Raw genomic sequence first — 16,397 nt, 5'->3', positions numbered from 1 at the left:
GGGTTGCGTTGTGTGTAGGGGGTTGTGTGTGTATGTGTGGTTGTGTGTGTGTGGTTGTGTGTGTGTGGTTGTGTGTGTTTGGTGGTGTGTGTGGTGGTGTGTGTGGTGGTTGTGTGTGGTGGTTGTATGTGGGGGGTTGTGTATGTGGTTGTGGGGTTTGTGTGGGGGGGTTGTGTGTGGGGGTTGTGTGTGGGGGTTGTGTGTGTTTGGTTGTGTGCATGGTGGTGTGTGTGGTGGTTGTGTGTGGTTGTGTGTGTGGTTGTGGGGTTTGTGTGTGGGGGGTTCTGTGTGGGGGTTGTGTTGTGTGTGGGCGGTTATGTGTGGGGTTGTGTGTGTGGTTGGTTGTGTGTTTGGTTGTGTGTGGTTGTGTGTGGGGTTGTGTGTGCGGTTGGGTGTGTGCGGTTGGGTGTTTGCGTGTGGTTATATGTGGTTGTGTTATTGTAGTTGTGTGTGTGGTTATGCATGCGGTTGTGTTGGGTGTGCGGCTGGGTGTGCGGTTGTGTGTGGTTGGGAGTGCAGTTGTGTGTGTGTGTGTATGGTTGTGGTTAGTTGGGTGTGTGGTTGTGTGTGTGGTTGTGTGTTTGGTTGGGCGTGTGGTTGTTGTGTGTGTGGTTGTGTGTGGTTGTGTGTTTGGTTGTGTGTGGTGGTTGTGGGGGTTGTGTGTGGGGGGTTGTGTGTGGTGTGTTGGGTGGGGGGTTGAGTGTGGTTGGGTGTGGTTGGGTGTGGCTGTGTGTGCGGGTGTGGTTGAGTGTGTGGTGGTGTGTGTTGGGTTGTGTGTGTGGTGGTTGTGTGTAGTGGTTGTGTGTGGTGGTTGGGTGTGGTGGTTGGGTGTGGGGGGTTGTGTGTTGTGTGTGGGGGGTTGCATGTGGGGTTGGGTGTGGTTGTGTGTGTGGCTGTGTGTGCAGGTGTGGCTGTGTGTGCAGGTGTGGCTGTGTGTGCAGGTGTGGTTGTGTGTGCAGGTGTGGTTGTGTGTGCAGGTGTAGTTGTGTGTGCGGGTGTGGTTGTGTGTATGGTTGTATGTGGTTGTGCGGTTGTGTGGGTGGTTGTGTGTTTGGTTGTGCGTGTGGTTGTTGTGTGTGTATGTGTGGTTGTGTGTGGTTGGTTGTGTGTGGTGGTTGTGTGTGGTGGTTGTGTGTGGTGGTTGTGCATGTGGGAGTTGTGTGTGGTTGTGTGGGTTGTGTGTGGGGGGTTGTGTGTGGGGGTTGCGTTGTGTGTGTGGGGGTTGCGTTGTGTGTGGGGGGTTCTGTGTGTTTGGTGGTGTGTGTGGTGGTGTGTGTGATGGTTGTGTGTGGTGGTTGTGCGTTTGGGGGTTGTGTGTGTGGTTGCAGGGGTTGTGTGGGGTTTGTGTGGGGGGTTGTGTGTGGGGGGTTGTGTGTGTTTGGTTGTGTGCATGGTGGTGTGTGTGGTGGTTGTGTGTGGTTGTGTGTGTGGGGGTTGTGTTGTGTGTGGGGGATTATGTGTGGGGTTGTGTGTGTGGTTGGTTGTGTGTTTGGTTGTGTGTGGGGTTGTGTGTGCGGTTGGGTGCGTGCGGTTGGGTGTGTGCGTGTGGTTATATGTGGTTGTGTTATTGTAGTTGTGTGTGTGGTTATGCATGCGGTTGTGTTGGGTGTGCGGTTGGGTGTGCAGTTGTGTGTGGTTGGGAGTGCGGTTGTGTGTGTGTGTATGGTTGGGTGTGTGGTTGTGTGTGTGTGTGGTTGTGTGTGTGGTTGTGTGTGTGGTTGTGGGGTTGGGTGTGGTTGTGGTTCTATGTGTGTGGTTGTGTGTGGTTGGTTGTGTGATTTTGGTTGTGTGTGGTTCTGCGTGTGGTTGTGTTATTGTGGTTGTGTGTGGTTGTGTTATTGAGGTTGTGTGTGGTTGTGTATGTGGTTGTATGTGGTGTGTGGTTGTATGTGGTTGTGTGTGGTTGTATGTGTGGGGTTGTGTGTGGGGTTGTATTTGTGTGGTTGTGTGTGTGGGTGAGGTTGTGTGTGGTTGGGTGTGGTGTGGGTGTGGTGTGTGTGGCTGTGTGGTTGTGGTGTGCAGTTATGGATGCGGGTGCGATTGCAGATGCGGTTGTGTGTGTGGTTGTGTGTGGGGTTGTGTGTGTGTGTGTGGTTGTGTGTTGTTGTATTTGTATGGTTGTGTGGTTGTGGGTGGGTGTGGTTGGGAGCGGGTGTGGTTGGGTGCGGGTGTGGTTGGGTGCAGGTGTGGCTGTGGTTGTGTGTGTGAGGTTGTGTGTATAGTGGGTGCAGTTGTGGTGTGGTTGTGGGTACAGCTGTGGGTGTGCGGTTGGGTGTGTGGTTGTGTGCATGTGTGTGGTTGTGTGTGGTGTGTGGTTGTGTGCAGTTGTGGGTGGGGTTGTGGTTGGTTGTGGTTGGGTGTGGTGTGTGTGATGGTGTGTGTCACTGTGTGTGGTTGTGGTTCTGTATGGATGTGGTGGGGTGTGCGTGTGTGTTTGTGTGTGATGGTTGTGTGTGGTTGTGTTATTGTAGTTGTGTTGTGCGGTTGGGTGTGCGGTTATGGGTGTGCGTGTGTGTTAGAAATGGGGGTCTCTAGTTGGCAATGGCTGGCCACTGTCCAAGTAGGGACCCTTCTTCCTAAGTAAGAGTAAGCAGCCTACACCCTTTGACAACCCCTGCTCAACCCTGTGGTAACGTAGCATGAGCAGCTAGGCTTATCTCAGAGGCAGTGTGTGAAGCATTTATGACCATACACAGTAATATAATGAGGAACACTACAAATGGACACCACTCAAGTAGTTATGAAAAATAGGTATTTTTATATAGACTTAATCACAAGACCAATAACAGTAAAAAAAATCCACAATACTATAAAAATATAATTACTTTAGAAATGCTGCAAGGAAAAATAGTTCAGGATGCACAAAATGATGTCTAGTTCAAGGCAGGGGTCTCTGCGACCCTTTTACTCACAAAGTATGTGGTTCCTGGAGCAAAGCAACAAAAATGTCGCTAAGGAGTTGTAGCGAGAAATTTCCTCACGCTAACCAGCGATGCGTTGAATCCTTACCACAAGGGAGGATGATGCGCTGGGTTGCGGGCAGGACAAAGCGACAAACTTCCTCACGCTAAGCCGGTGATGCGATAAAATCCTTGCCGCGAAGGGAGGATGATGCACCGAGCCTGTTGCGTGTGCGATTCTGCTGCGTTGAAGAAAATGGCGCTCCGCGAGGGAGCGACGATCTGGATACGATGCGGGGAAAATGGCGAACGCTCGGCGTCCGCGCTGCGATGAGCTTGATGCGATGATTTGGGGTTAGCGAGCGCTTTGGGGCCCGCTAACAAACAATGCGACAATCCTCAGATAGCGGGCGTTTTCAGGCCCGCAGACAGGTGCTGCGACGATCTTCGGATAGCGGGCGTTTTCAGGCCCGCAGACAGGTGGCTGCGACGATCTTCGGGGTTAGCGAGCACTCGGCGACACCGGAGCCGCAATTTTCCTCACGCTCACCAGCTGCAGCGGCTCGCTAACGGGGGTTAGCGTCTATTTTCAGCGCTCTCTTCTCAACAGTAAACTAGAGGCCCTGGAACTCACAGGAGCCTTGTTAGACGGACCGGGAGGGTCGGCCGAGGACAAGGGGAGAGGTCTCCGGGGAGAGCCGTCTCCAGTGATCGTACAGACGAGTAACTTCCCCCCCACAGATGTACACCACACAAAGATAAGGTTTCGACGTTCTTTATAAGCAATCTTTAGGTACGATAGAATGGTACAAGGAGGTCAGGACTCAGGGGTCCCCTCGATTCTAGTCTCTTGGTTGGGAAAGGGGGTAGCGGGACAGTCTTGTTACCAATCTGGTAGCTGAGATGGTGTGAGAAGTTGGCCTGGTATATGATGCTCACTAGTTAAAGTGATCACCTTGTACCATGCCAAGCAACCCTTATGGTGTGGTTGTAAGTCAACCTTTTCGGACTAGCTGCCCTAGTGGTAGCGTAGGCTAAGCCGTCTTTGAGGCTAAACTCGTGAAGCGTGTTAAGCCAGCTGTTTTACCAAATGTAACCCCCTTTTATACCAATGAAAGGACACCACACAGATATATATTCAAAATATATATGTATTTATTTCTCAAAGTAACCCCTAGTCTCTTTATGAGCACAGGAGCACAAATCGTCAAACAAGATTACAGTAGAATACACAGAAGTTGCACTTTATATGGATAGGCCCTGGTGGCCGCTCAAACCATATACTAAAATAGTGGTATAAGTACCACGAACAGAAAAGGGAAAAGGCCTAGGGCCTCTAGAATCGCTGGGCCTACAAGGAGCTAACTTCAGTTAGTGACCAGGAGGTCCACGGGTGGCGTGTGCAGAGCAAATAGTCACACGCGTGCTCCCATAGGTTTCAATGGGTGCGTAAAAAGTACAAAGTTACTGCAAAGAGGATCTTCCGGATGGACTAGGAACTCAAGATTTGGAACACAGGCACTAGAGATGTAATACTACACTTGGGCATAGGTGTGCCAGCTTTACCTCACCCACAGGAAGCGGGTGCACAGGCCTCGAAGTGCGTCGGGTTTCTTCGATCTGTTCCGTGGAGCCTGAAGACAAAGATGCTGCAGGCGGTCGGTCCGGGAGAGATGCAGTGGATCCAAGAGTGGATCGGGGATGCTGAAGACCTGTAAGCAGAGGGGACAGTGTTCACAGTCACTAGCCAGTGACCAGCGTGGCACCAGGTGGGTACCAGGCAATGTCGGGTGCAAACAGGAAGAAAGGTGTAGCTTGTCTCTGCAGCCACGTGGTCCCTGGAGGTCGACGACGTCCAGGAGTCGGTTCACGAGCTGTCCCACGCAGACTCTCGCTGTCGGCGGTGTCGGCGACTTGATCGAAACAACCAAGCCTTGGCAAAAGCAATTGTTGTAGGAGATGAAATAAGCTGATGGTTCTGACCAGCAAGGTCAGAAGGACTGCTCCTTTGGAGGGGAGCAAGGGCCAGTCTGGAGCAACCAGACCAGCGGTGTATTTTGTAGAGTTCGTCGCCAAGATGGCTACTAGCCAGCGGGCCAGCAACCGGTTAGGCGCGTCGAGTGGCAAAATGCAGAAGGGCCCCACGCAGATCGTGGAGATGCTGGAGGGCTCACCTTTGGTGCAGATGTTACTCGGGTGTTGGGCTTCTCAGATCCCAAAGCACAACTTGGAGGGAGCCTCGGTTGTTGCGCTTGTCAGCTTGTCGTGGTCGTTTCAAGATGGCTGGCTCCACGTGTCTCGGTGCCTCCACGGGTCTCCTCTTTTCAGGGACTGTGGATCGGGCGGTGAGAGGTCTGGAGGTCCAGGTCTTGTCAGTCTCTGGGCTCGGGCTCCGGCGGGAGGCGGCGGCAAAGCAGACGTTGATTCGCTGGATGGTGCTTGCGTTAGCAAGGTGGTCACTCCCTGACCACAGGGGAGATTGGCTTCAGTCCTCTGTGCAGCAGAGCGTCGAAGTTCCCGTCTTCTTCTTAGTGTTAAGTTGATTCCAGGATGTCTGAAGTCTTAGGACACAGCTCCTACCTTTAAGCGGATTCTAGGGGCCGGACTACCTGCTAGGTCTCTCCCTATGGGTGGGACCGGGAAGGGGGGTGGTTACACCCCCAATCCTTTGTCCAGCTCGCCCCAGGCCCGGGACTGGTGTGCCCCAGGACCGGTTTTAACTGGCATATGCACCGAGGCTCCTTGTGAGCCACAGGCATGTCTGTTTTCTTTCAAGCCCTACCTGACCAATACACAAAATCCTGTCTGGGGTGGTGCACGCACCTCCCCTGGCAGGAAACCCTTTGTCCACACCTCCCAAGCTGGAAGGACTCCCAGCAGCAGGAGGGCAGACTTGTGTCTGTGGTGGCAGCATCCATTTTGTGGAGCTGAGGCTATGTCTGATTTTACCCGGGTTTCAGGTACTGTACATGTCGTGTCCCTCTAGAAGGGTGGAATGCTAACCCCGTCGCCAGAATTGGCGAGGGGTTAGTATTCCAATTCGTATGACACCTTACTCGACATGTTTTGATAAAGCCAAACCAAAGATAGCATTTAACCGCGAGGTTCATAATGCACTTAAGAGTATATGGTATGACGATATCTGGAAACAGTAGAAGGAAGTTGTTCCGACCACTGCAGACAGGCTCAGCTCATGCCAGAGCACCATCTCACATGGAACCAAGCACTCTGCCTTCAGGATTGTTAAGGCCTGCCATAGGAGTGACTTATAGGTTACCATGTGTCCCATTTAAGGTTAGGTATAGGTATACTACACCTAAGTAAGTGGTGATTACACCAACTTACCCCAGCTGAGTGATCAGCCAGTTGTGTCAAATTGTTAGGCCAAGCCTGGGGTGGCATAATACATGCTTCAGCCCCTGGCAGGCCTTGGGTACACCAATGCCCTGGGTACCTAGTGTACACTGGTACAGGGGCTGACAGGGTGATCCACTTCCAATTGGTTATGCACCTAGGGTGCATAGTTTTAATTTAGTAGAGAGAACAGCAGGCTGGGGGTCTGATTGGCAGGCCCACAGCCTCAATATGTCAAAAACCAGTGAAGCAAAAAGCAAAAATTTGGGGTGACCATAGGATAGCAGACCCTACTCTCCTACACAACCCCCCCCCCAAACGCTGGGACATTAAACTAGCCTTGACCAGTCTCGTCTTCATGTCCTAAGTGGAAGTACCTGGAGAGACCATCTGCATTCCCATGGTCAGTACCTGGCCGGTGCTCCACTGTAAAGTCCATCCCCTGTAGGGAAATGGACCACCTAAGCAGTTTGGGGTTTTCACCCTTCATCTGATTTAGCCACAAGAGGGGCTTATGGTCGGTCTGAATCTTGAAGTGAGTGCCAAACAAGTATGGCCTCAGCTTCTTCAGGGCCCACACCACAGCAAAGGCCTCCCTCTCAATAGCTGACCAATTCTTCTCTCTGGGGGTCAACCTTCTGCTAATAAAAGCAATGGGTTGGTCTTGACCATCTACATTAAGTTGTGACAGCACAGCTCCCACACCCAACTCAGAAGCATCTGTTTGGACAATAAACTCTTTGGAGTAGTCAGGACTTTTCAGGATAGGTGCAGAGCACATGGCCCCCTTCAGGTCATCAAATGCCTTTTGACAGCTTACTGTCCACTGAACCTTTTTGGGCATCTTCTTGGATGTCAGATCATTAAGAGGAGTCACAATGGACCCATAGTTCTTAACAAACTTCCTGTAGTACCCAGTCAAGCCCAAGAAAGCTCGAACTTGAGTCTGGGTGGTTGGAGGGGACCAGTCCTTGATGGATTGTATCTTACTCTCCAGTGGTTGAACTTGGCCTCCACCTACAAGGTGGCCCAAATATACAACCTTACTCTGCCCTATATGGCACTTAGTAGCCTTGATAGTGAGGCCTGCCCTTTGCAGAGCCTCAAGAGCCTTCTTCAGGTGGATCAGGTGATCCTCCCAGGTGGAGCTAAAGACAGCAATGTCATCAAGATATGCTGCGCAAAAGTCATCCAACCCAGTAAGGACTTGGTTCACCAGCCTTTGGAAGGTGGCAGGTGCATTCTTCAGACCAAAGGGCATCACCACAAACTGGTAGTGCCCACCTGGGGTTGAGAATGCTGTTTTGGCCTTAGACTCCTCAGCTAATCTGATTTGCCAATAGCCAGCTGTTAAGTCAAATGTGCTCAAAAACTTTGCAGAAGCTAGTTTGTCTATGAGCTCATCTGCCCTTGGAATAGGGTGTGCATCTGTCCTGGTGACAGCATTGAGACCCCTGTAGTCCACACAGAACCTCATCTCTCTCTTGCCATCTTTGGTGTGAGGTTTGGGGACCAGAACCACTGGGCTAGCCCAGGGGCTCTCTGAGGGTTCAATGACACCTAATTCCAGCATTTTATGTACCTCAGCCTTTATACAGTCCCTGACGTGGTCAGGTTGTCTGTAAAGCTTGTTCTTTACAGGCAGACTGTCACCAGTGTCCACCACATGGGTACACCAGTCAGTTTGACTAGGTATCAAGGAAAACATATGTGAAAATGATTGTAGAACCTGTCTACATTCAGTCTGCTGATGGGCAGTGAGGTTGCCTCCAAGGGTCACTCCTTCAACTGAGCCATCTTCAGGGTTCTGAGACAACAGGTCTGGGAGAGGGTCACTCTCTTCCTCCTGTCCCTCATCTGTAGCCATGAGCAAGCCCATGTCTGCCCTGTCAACATATGCTTTAAGCCTGTTAACATGGAGTACCCTGTGGGGACTCCTGGGAGTTCCTAGGTCGACCAAGTAGGTGACCTCTCCCTTCTTTTCCAGGATTGTATGGGGTCCAGACCATTTGTCTTGGAGTGCTGCTGGGGCCACTGGCTCCAACACCCATACCTTCTGTCCTGGCTGAAACTCAACCAAGACAGCCTTTTGGTCATGCCAAGCTTTCTGTAAGGCCTGGCTTGCCTCAAGGTTTTTGGATGCCTTCTCCATATACTCAGCCATCCTGGAGCGGAGACCAAGTACATAGTCCACTATGTCTAGCTTAGGCTTTTTGAGAGGTAACTCCCATCCTTCCTTCACCAAACACAGTGGGCCTCTTACAGGGTGCCCAAACAACAATTCAAAGGGGCTGTAGCCAACTCCTTTTTGTGGGACCTCTCTGTAAGCAAACAGAAGGCAGGGTAGAAGGATGTCCCATCTTCGCCTGAGCTTTTCAGGTAATCCTTTGATCATACCCTTTAGGGTCTTGTTGAATCTCTCAACAAGCCCATTGCATTGTGGGTGATAAGGGGTGGTGAACTTGTAGTTGACACCACATTCCTTCCACATAGCTGTCAAGTATCCTGACATAAAGTTGGTACCTCTGTCAGATACTACCTCCTTAGGAAACCCCACTCTGGAGAATACTCCCAGCAGGGCCCTGGCCACAACAGGAGCTGTAGTGGTCCTAAGGGGAATTGCCTCTGGATACCTGGTGGCATGATCCACTACCACCAGTATAAATCTGTGCCCAGATGCAGTGGGAGGATCCATGGGACCCACTATATCTATTCCCACTCTTTCAAAGGGGACCCCCACCACAGGTAGTGGTATTAGGGGGGCCTTTGTTGTGCCACCTGATTTGCCACTGGCTTGGCAGGTCACACAGGAGCGACAAAACCCCTTTATATCTTCATTCATATGAGGCCAGTGAAAGTGAGGGACAAGCCTGTCCCAAGTCTTGTTCTGGCCTAAGTGTCCTGCTAAAGGAATATCATGGGCCAAGGTAAGAAGGAAGCCCCTAAATTGCAGAGGTATAACCAACCTCCTGGTAGCACCAGGCTTGGGGTCTCTAGCCTCTGAATAAAGGAGTCCTTCATCCCAATACACTTTATGGGTACCTTGAGCATTCCCAGCAGCCTCAGCAGCAGCCAGCTGTCTGAGGGGTTCAAGAGAGGGACAGGATAACTGAGCCTGCCTCAAGTCAGCCCTTGAAGGTCCCCCTGTCCCCAGAAACTCAACCTGATCAGGTTCAAGCTCTTCAGGGACAGTTCCTTCAGGGTCCTCTAGATCAGCTTCCTGGGAAGGCTGATCATCACTCTGAGGCAGGGGGGAAGGCACAGCCTTGACCCTCCTGTTCTTCTTGGTAGGTGCTTGGTCCATTGTTCCAGGATCCAAGACCTGAGGTTCAGTGAGGCACTTTTTGGCCTGTGACCTGGTCACAGCAAGGACATGTGATGATATACCTAACATCTCTGCATGAGTCCTGTACTCCACTTCTGACCATAGAGAACTCTCTAGGTCATTGCCCAACAAACATTCTACTGGGAGGTCTGCACTAACCACAACCCTTTTGAGGCCAGTTACCCCTCCCCATGAGAAGTTAACAACTGCCACACTATGTGAAGTAGTGGCATTGCTGGCATTGGTCACCAGGTAGTTCTCACCTGGTATGTACTGTCCAGGGTCCACAAAGCCTGGTGTCACCATAGTGACACTGGCACATGTGTCCCTGTAGGCTTGAGCCACTTTGTCATTAATTAAAGGAGTCTGTCTGTACTTGCCCAGGTTACTGGGGCTCACAGTCAGGGACAAATCAATGTCCCCATCACAGATCAAGACTGCCTGTGTCAGGGTTCTGTCTAAGTCAGAATCTCCTTCAGTTCCCATAGTGATTCCCACTACACCCTTTGTCTGGGGACCAACACTGCTAACAGTAGTACTGGGAGCAGGTGCCTTAGGGGCAACAGTGTTGGGGGCTCCACCCTTTTTGCAATCACTAGTCCAGTGAGTTGTATTTTTGCAATGATTGCACCAGGGTTTCTTTTGACCTTCTTTCTTCTTTTTGGACTGTTGTTGGGACCCACCCTCCTTAGCAGTAGTTTGGGGCCCTGTTGAAGGCTTCTGGTCTTTAGATTTCTGATCTCCACCCTTTTGGTCTGTTTTCTTCTGATCACCCCCTTGGCCCTGGTTCTGGTTCTTTTGCTTAACCCTGGTTCTGACCCATTTGTCTGCCTTCTTTCCCAATTCTTGGGGAGAGGTCAGATCAGAGTCAACCAAGTGTTGATGCAGTTGCTGGTTTTGACAGTTATTTAAAATCTGTTCTCTCATCATCAAATTATACAATCCTGTAAAATCAGATACCTTACTTCCCAGCAACCAACCCTCCAAAGCCTTAGTGGCACATTCAACATATTCAGACCAGTCCTGAGTCTGTGTCTTTTGGGTGTCTCTGAACATTAACCTGTACTGTTCAGTGGTTAAGCCTAACCCATCTACCAGAACACTCTTCAGGACTCTGTAATTTCTGACATCCTCTTCTCTAACAGTGAGGAGTCTGTCTCTGCCTCTTCCTTCAAAGGAGAGCCAGAGGATTGCTGCCCACTGGTCTTCAGGAACCTGCTGTACTTTGCAGGCTCTCTCAAGAGCAGTTATCCATTTGTGGATGTCATCCCCACTTTTGTAGGGGGGCACAACCTTAGACAGGTTCCTATTATCAAAGACCCTATCTTTGTCCTTAGGGACAATGCTGCCACCAGTGGGTATAGACCCACTCTCTCTAGGTTGCCTAGACTTGTTCAGTTTTTCTTCCATCAGGGCTACTTCTAGCTCCTGCTTCCTGATCCTCAGCTGGGCTTCCTGCATTCTGGCCTCATGTTCCCTCCTCTGAGGGGTGGTCATCCTTTTCCTGGAGTGACCTTGAGAGCCTCTAGAGCCATGAGAAGCATTGGAGTCACCTGAGCGATTCCTTTGCCTCCCAAGCCCTGTGTTAAGTCCACTGGGGAGATCCAATGGGGTAAACCCACTGTCAATCCCCAATAGCCTTAGTTTAGCTGGGCCAAGTATAACACTTGGCACTGGGCTAGTTCTCCCTTCATCATCACTACTTTCTGTATCCTCACCACTTTCCTCCCCTGTAGTATGATTCTCATCTAAGGGATGGCTATTGGAACTGGGTACCTCTGTAGCATCTTCAGAAGGGGGGCCTCCTGTTCCTGACCCTAAGGGGGCTAACTGGGAAGCTTTCCTGAGTTCTCTCTGATTCTCATCATTTTGTAAGAGTTCTCTGAGCTCAGCAGAGGTAGGGTTCTTGGGCTGTTTAAGGCCTCTAAGAGTTGCCAAATGCCTGAGCTCATTCTGGTTAAGGGTAGCAAAGCTGGATGGTGCCCTCTGGGGGTCACTCTCAACAGAGATGGGTACAGTGGACCCCTCTGCCCCGGCCATTGCTCTTAAGTGTGGGTGGATGTGTTGCAATCTACCTACACTTGGGTTTACCTACTAAACCTATCTAGTAGTTGTAGTCAGGGTGTGCTACTCCCTTTGCTCTACAACAACTAAGTTCAGTAGAACTTATGTATATCTAATCTTGTTTTATATGTACCTACAGGTACCTATGTGATCTTTCAATTGGTAACCAAGAGATTACAATGGTAAAACACAGCAAGCTCAAATCCAACCGCTGCTCACCAATGTGAGAAGTTGGCCTGGTATATGATGCTCACTAGTTAAAGTGATCACCTTGTACCATGCCAAGCAACCCTTATGGTGTGGTTGTAAGTCAACCTTTTCGGACTAGCTGCCCTAGTGGTAGCGTAGGCTAAGCCGTCTTTGAGGCTAAACTCGTGAAGCGTGTTAAGCCAGCTGTTTTACCAAATGTAACCCCCTTTTATACCAATGAAAGGACACCACACAGATATATATTCAAAATATATATGTATTTATTTCTCAAAGTAACCCCTAGTCTCTTTATGAGCACAGGAGCACAAATCGTCAAACAAGATTACAGTAGAGTACACAGAAGTTGCACTTTATATGGATAGGCCCTGGTGGCCGCTCAAACCATATACTAAAATAGTGGTATAAGTACCACGAACAGAAAAGGGAAAAGGCCTAGGGCCTCTAGAATCGCTGGGCCTACAAGGAGCTAACTTCAGTTAGTGACCAGGAGGTCCACGGGTGGCGTGTGCAGAGCAAATAGTCACACGCGTGCTCCCATAGGTTTCAATGGGTGCGTAAAAAGTACAAAGTTACTGCAAAGAGGATCTTCCGGATGGACTAGGAACTCAAGATTTGGAACACAGGCACTAGAGATGTAATACTACACTTGGGCACAGGTGTGCCAGCTTTACCTCACCCACAGGAAGCGGGTGCACAGGCCTCGAAGTGCGTCGGGTTTCTTCGATCTGTTCCGTGGAGCCTGAAGACAAAGATGCTGCAGGCGGTCGGTCCGGGAGAGATGCAGTGGATCCAATAGTGGATCGGGGATGCTGAAGACCTGTAAGCAGAGGGGACAGTGTTCACAGTCACTAGCCAGTGACCAGCGTGGCACCAGGTGGGTACCAGGCAATGTCGGGTGCAAACAGGAAGAAAGGTGTAGCTTGTCTCTGCAGCCACGTGGTCCCTGGAGGTCGACGACGTCCAGGAGTCGGTTCACGAGCTGTCCCACGCAGACTCTCGCTGTCGGCGGTGTCGGCGACTTGATCGAAACAACCAAGCCTTGGCAAAAGCAATTGTTGTAGGAGATGAAATAAGCTGATGGTTCTGACCAGCAAGGTCAGAAGGACTGCTCCTTTGGAGGGGAGCAAGGGCCAGTCTGGAGCAACCAGACCAGCGGTGTATTTCGTAGAGTTCGTCGCCAAGATGGCTACTAGCCAGCGGGCCAGCAACCGGTTAGGCGCGTCGAGTGGCAAAATGCAGAAAGGCCCCACGCAGATCGTGGAGATGCTGGAGGGCTCACCTTTGGTGCAGATGTTACTCGGGTGTTGGGCTTCTCAGATCCCAAAGCACAATTTGGAGGGAGCCTCGGTTGTTGCGCTTGTCAGCTTGTCGTGGTCGTTTCAAGATGGCTGGCTCCACGTGTCTCGGTGCCTCCACGGGTCTCCTCTTTTCAGGGACTGTGGATCGGGCGGTGAGAGGTCTGGAGGTCCAGGTCTTGTCAGTCTCTGGGCTCGGGCTCCGGCGGGAGGTGGCGGCAAAGCAGACGTTGTTTCGCTGGATGGTGCTTGCGTTAGCAAGGTGGTCACTCCCTGACCACAGGGGAGATTGGCTTCAGTCCTCTGTGCAGCAGAGCGTCGAAGTTCCCGTCTTCTTCTTAGTGTTAAGTTGATTCCAGGATGTCTGAAGTCTTAGGACACAGCTCCTACCTTTAAGCGGATTCTAGGGGCCGGACTACCTGCTAGGTCCCTCCCTATGGGTGGGACCAGGAAGGGGGGTGGTTACACCCCCAATCCTTTGTCCAGCTCGCCCCAGGCCCGGGACTGGTGTGCCCCAGGACCGGTTTGAACTGGCATATGCACCGAGGCTCCTTGTGAGCCACAGGCATGTCTGGTTTCTTTCAAGCCCTACCTGACCAATACACAAAATCCTGTCTGGGGTGGTGCACGCACCTCCCCTGGCAGGAAACCCTTTGTCCACACCTCCCAAGCTGGAAGGACTCCCAGCAGCAGGAGGGCAGACTTGTGTCTGTGGTGGCAGCATCCATTTTGTGGAGCTGAGGCTATGTCTGATTTTACCCGGGTTTCAGGTACTGTACATGTCGTGTCCCTCTAGAAGGGTGGAATGCTAACCCCGTCGCCAGAATTGGCGAGGGGTTAGTATTCCAATTCGTATGACACCTTACTCGACATGTTTTGATAAAGCCAAACCAAAGATAGCATTTAACCGCGAGGTTCATAATGCACTTAAGAGTATATGGTATGACGATATCTGGAAACAGTAGAAGGAAGTTGTTCCGACCACTGCAGACAGGCTCAGCTCATGCCAGAGCACCATCTCACATGGAACCAAGCACTCTGCCTTCAGGATTGTTAAGGCCTGCCATAGGAGTGACTTATAGGTTACCATGTGTCCCATTTAAGGTTAGGTATAGGTATACTACACCTAAGTAAGTGGTGATTACACCAACTTACCCCAGCTGAGTGATCAGCCAGTTGTGTCAAATTGTTAGGCCAAGCCTGGGGTCGCATAATACATGCTTCAGTCCCTGGCAGGCCTTGGGTACACCAATGCCCTGGGTACCTAGTGTACACTGGTACAGGGGCTGACAGGGTGATCCACTTCCAATTGGTTATGCACCTAGGGTGCATAGTTTTAATTTAGTAGAGAGAACAGCAGGCTGGGGGTCTGATTGGCAGGCCCACAGCCTCAATATGTCAAAAACCAGTGAAGCAAAAAGCAAAAATTTGGGGTGACCATAGGATAGCAGACCCTACTCTCCTACAGATGGTATGATGGATAGCTCACAATCCTCGAGCTCGGCTTTCTAGATGGACGGGCCGCGGCGGCGCCAGCAGGTCCCGGTGAAGGTGGTAGTTACAACGGTCCGCGGCAGCGCCAGCAGGTCCCAGTGAAGGTGGTAAGTACAACGGTCCGCGGCAGCGCCAGCAGGTCCCAGTGAAGGTGGTAGTTACAACGGTCCGCGGCAGCGCCAGCAGGTCCCAGTGAAGGTGGTAGTTACAACGGTCCGCGGCAGCGCCAGCAGGTCCCAACGAGGATGGAGGATGCAGAAGGCCGCGGCAGTGCCAGCAGGCAGGACGATAGTTTGCAAGGCAGGGCTACGGCAGCGCCAGTAGTCCGTCAGGGATGAGTTCTTCACGGTGTCTCTCGACTCCAGGATACAACTGCCTTCCTGCACTGGGGCTGCCCCAGTTATAGGTCTGGCGCCCTTTGATGTCCGGACCCTCGCACTTGGAGGTCGGGAGGTCCGGGATGAGGGAGTCCAGACACCCAGCAGGGGGGTGGAGCCAGCGCCCGGGGGAGCTGGGGGGCGATCGGCACCTGGCGGGGGAGAGCCATCGACACTTCTTTCTCCCATCGACCTGCCAAGTGGTCCGTTCACCTCCTGGGTGGATGGTGGTGCCGGGATGTCGGGGCCTGGCCAGGCCCAGGGTTAGGGTTGAGCTGAAGCCACGCGGCCTCGTGGTGCAGTGTCCAAGATGGCGGCCGGGCCGGGCGAGGGAGCCGGTAGGGGTTCGGCCCCATGATACAGAGAGGTCCGGGGGCAGGAGTCCCGTCTGGGGACGGGGTGCGGGTTGTTTCTGTGGGTAACACCTGGAGGGCCGGGGCTCGGGCCCTGTCATGCGGGGAGGGAGCAAGCCCTTCACGTGGCCTGTCCAACAAGCCTCACCTGCCGATAGAAATCCTCGCTGGGAGGAAACAGGAGGCTGATGGTGGAGTCTGATGTGCCTGAGACTCCAGCAGGAGGCTAGCTCTCTTCTAGCCCTTGGGTAGTTGCTGTAGTTAAAATAAAAGTTCAATCCAAGTTTCTTTCCTCTTCTCTTGAGTCCAGTAGTAACAACTGCAGGCCAGTCCCAGAAACAGCACACAAGCAGAAGGACAGTCCTTCTACAGATTCCTGTACTCACACGGACAGAGGTTCTTCTTCTTGTTGTCCAGGAGCAATACCAATTGTAGGGGTTTGTGCACAAATATTTATACCCCCAAAGTCTTTGTTCTTAGGGGTCCCAAGTCTCTGAACCCAGCCAGAACCAGTTCTGCCCAGCCCTGGAGCACTTTGTTGATCAGACTGCATCCTTCCTGCCAGAAAGAGGGGGTCTGCCTCAGACGCACAGTGGGAGGTGGAGCCAGCATTCACCTTGCCAGGCACAGCCCTATTCAAGTGCAGGAGCTACCCCTCCCCTCACACCAAGGCAGGTCGCTCTATTCAACCGAGGTCTGACTCAGCCTGCCCTGTCCCTCCAAAACCAGACAGCCAATACACATAATAGCAGAGCAAACTGGAAGGCTTAGGCAAGAAAGTAGCTATACTCTAAAAGTGGTAGTTTCAAACACAGAATATAAAAATAACCTTCTCTAAAAGATGTATTTTAATATTCTGAGCTCCGGCATACTAAATTTGTTTTTCTACCATGTTCTGTGGGTCAGTTAGGACTATAGAAAGTAATAGCCCAGACCTCCCATTCTGGCCTATGGAGAACAGGTAGCCTTACAGTAGTGAAAAACGAAATTGGGTGTAATTCACTACTAGGACATGCTACATACAA

This window comes from Triturus cristatus, chromosome 1_1, assembly GCF_964204655.1.
Source record: "Triturus cristatus chromosome 1_1, aTriCri1.1, whole genome shotgun sequence".
NCBI lineage: Eukaryota > Metazoa > Chordata > Amphibia > Caudata > Salamandridae > Triturus > Triturus cristatus.
This window is presented reverse-complemented; position numbering follows the sequence as displayed.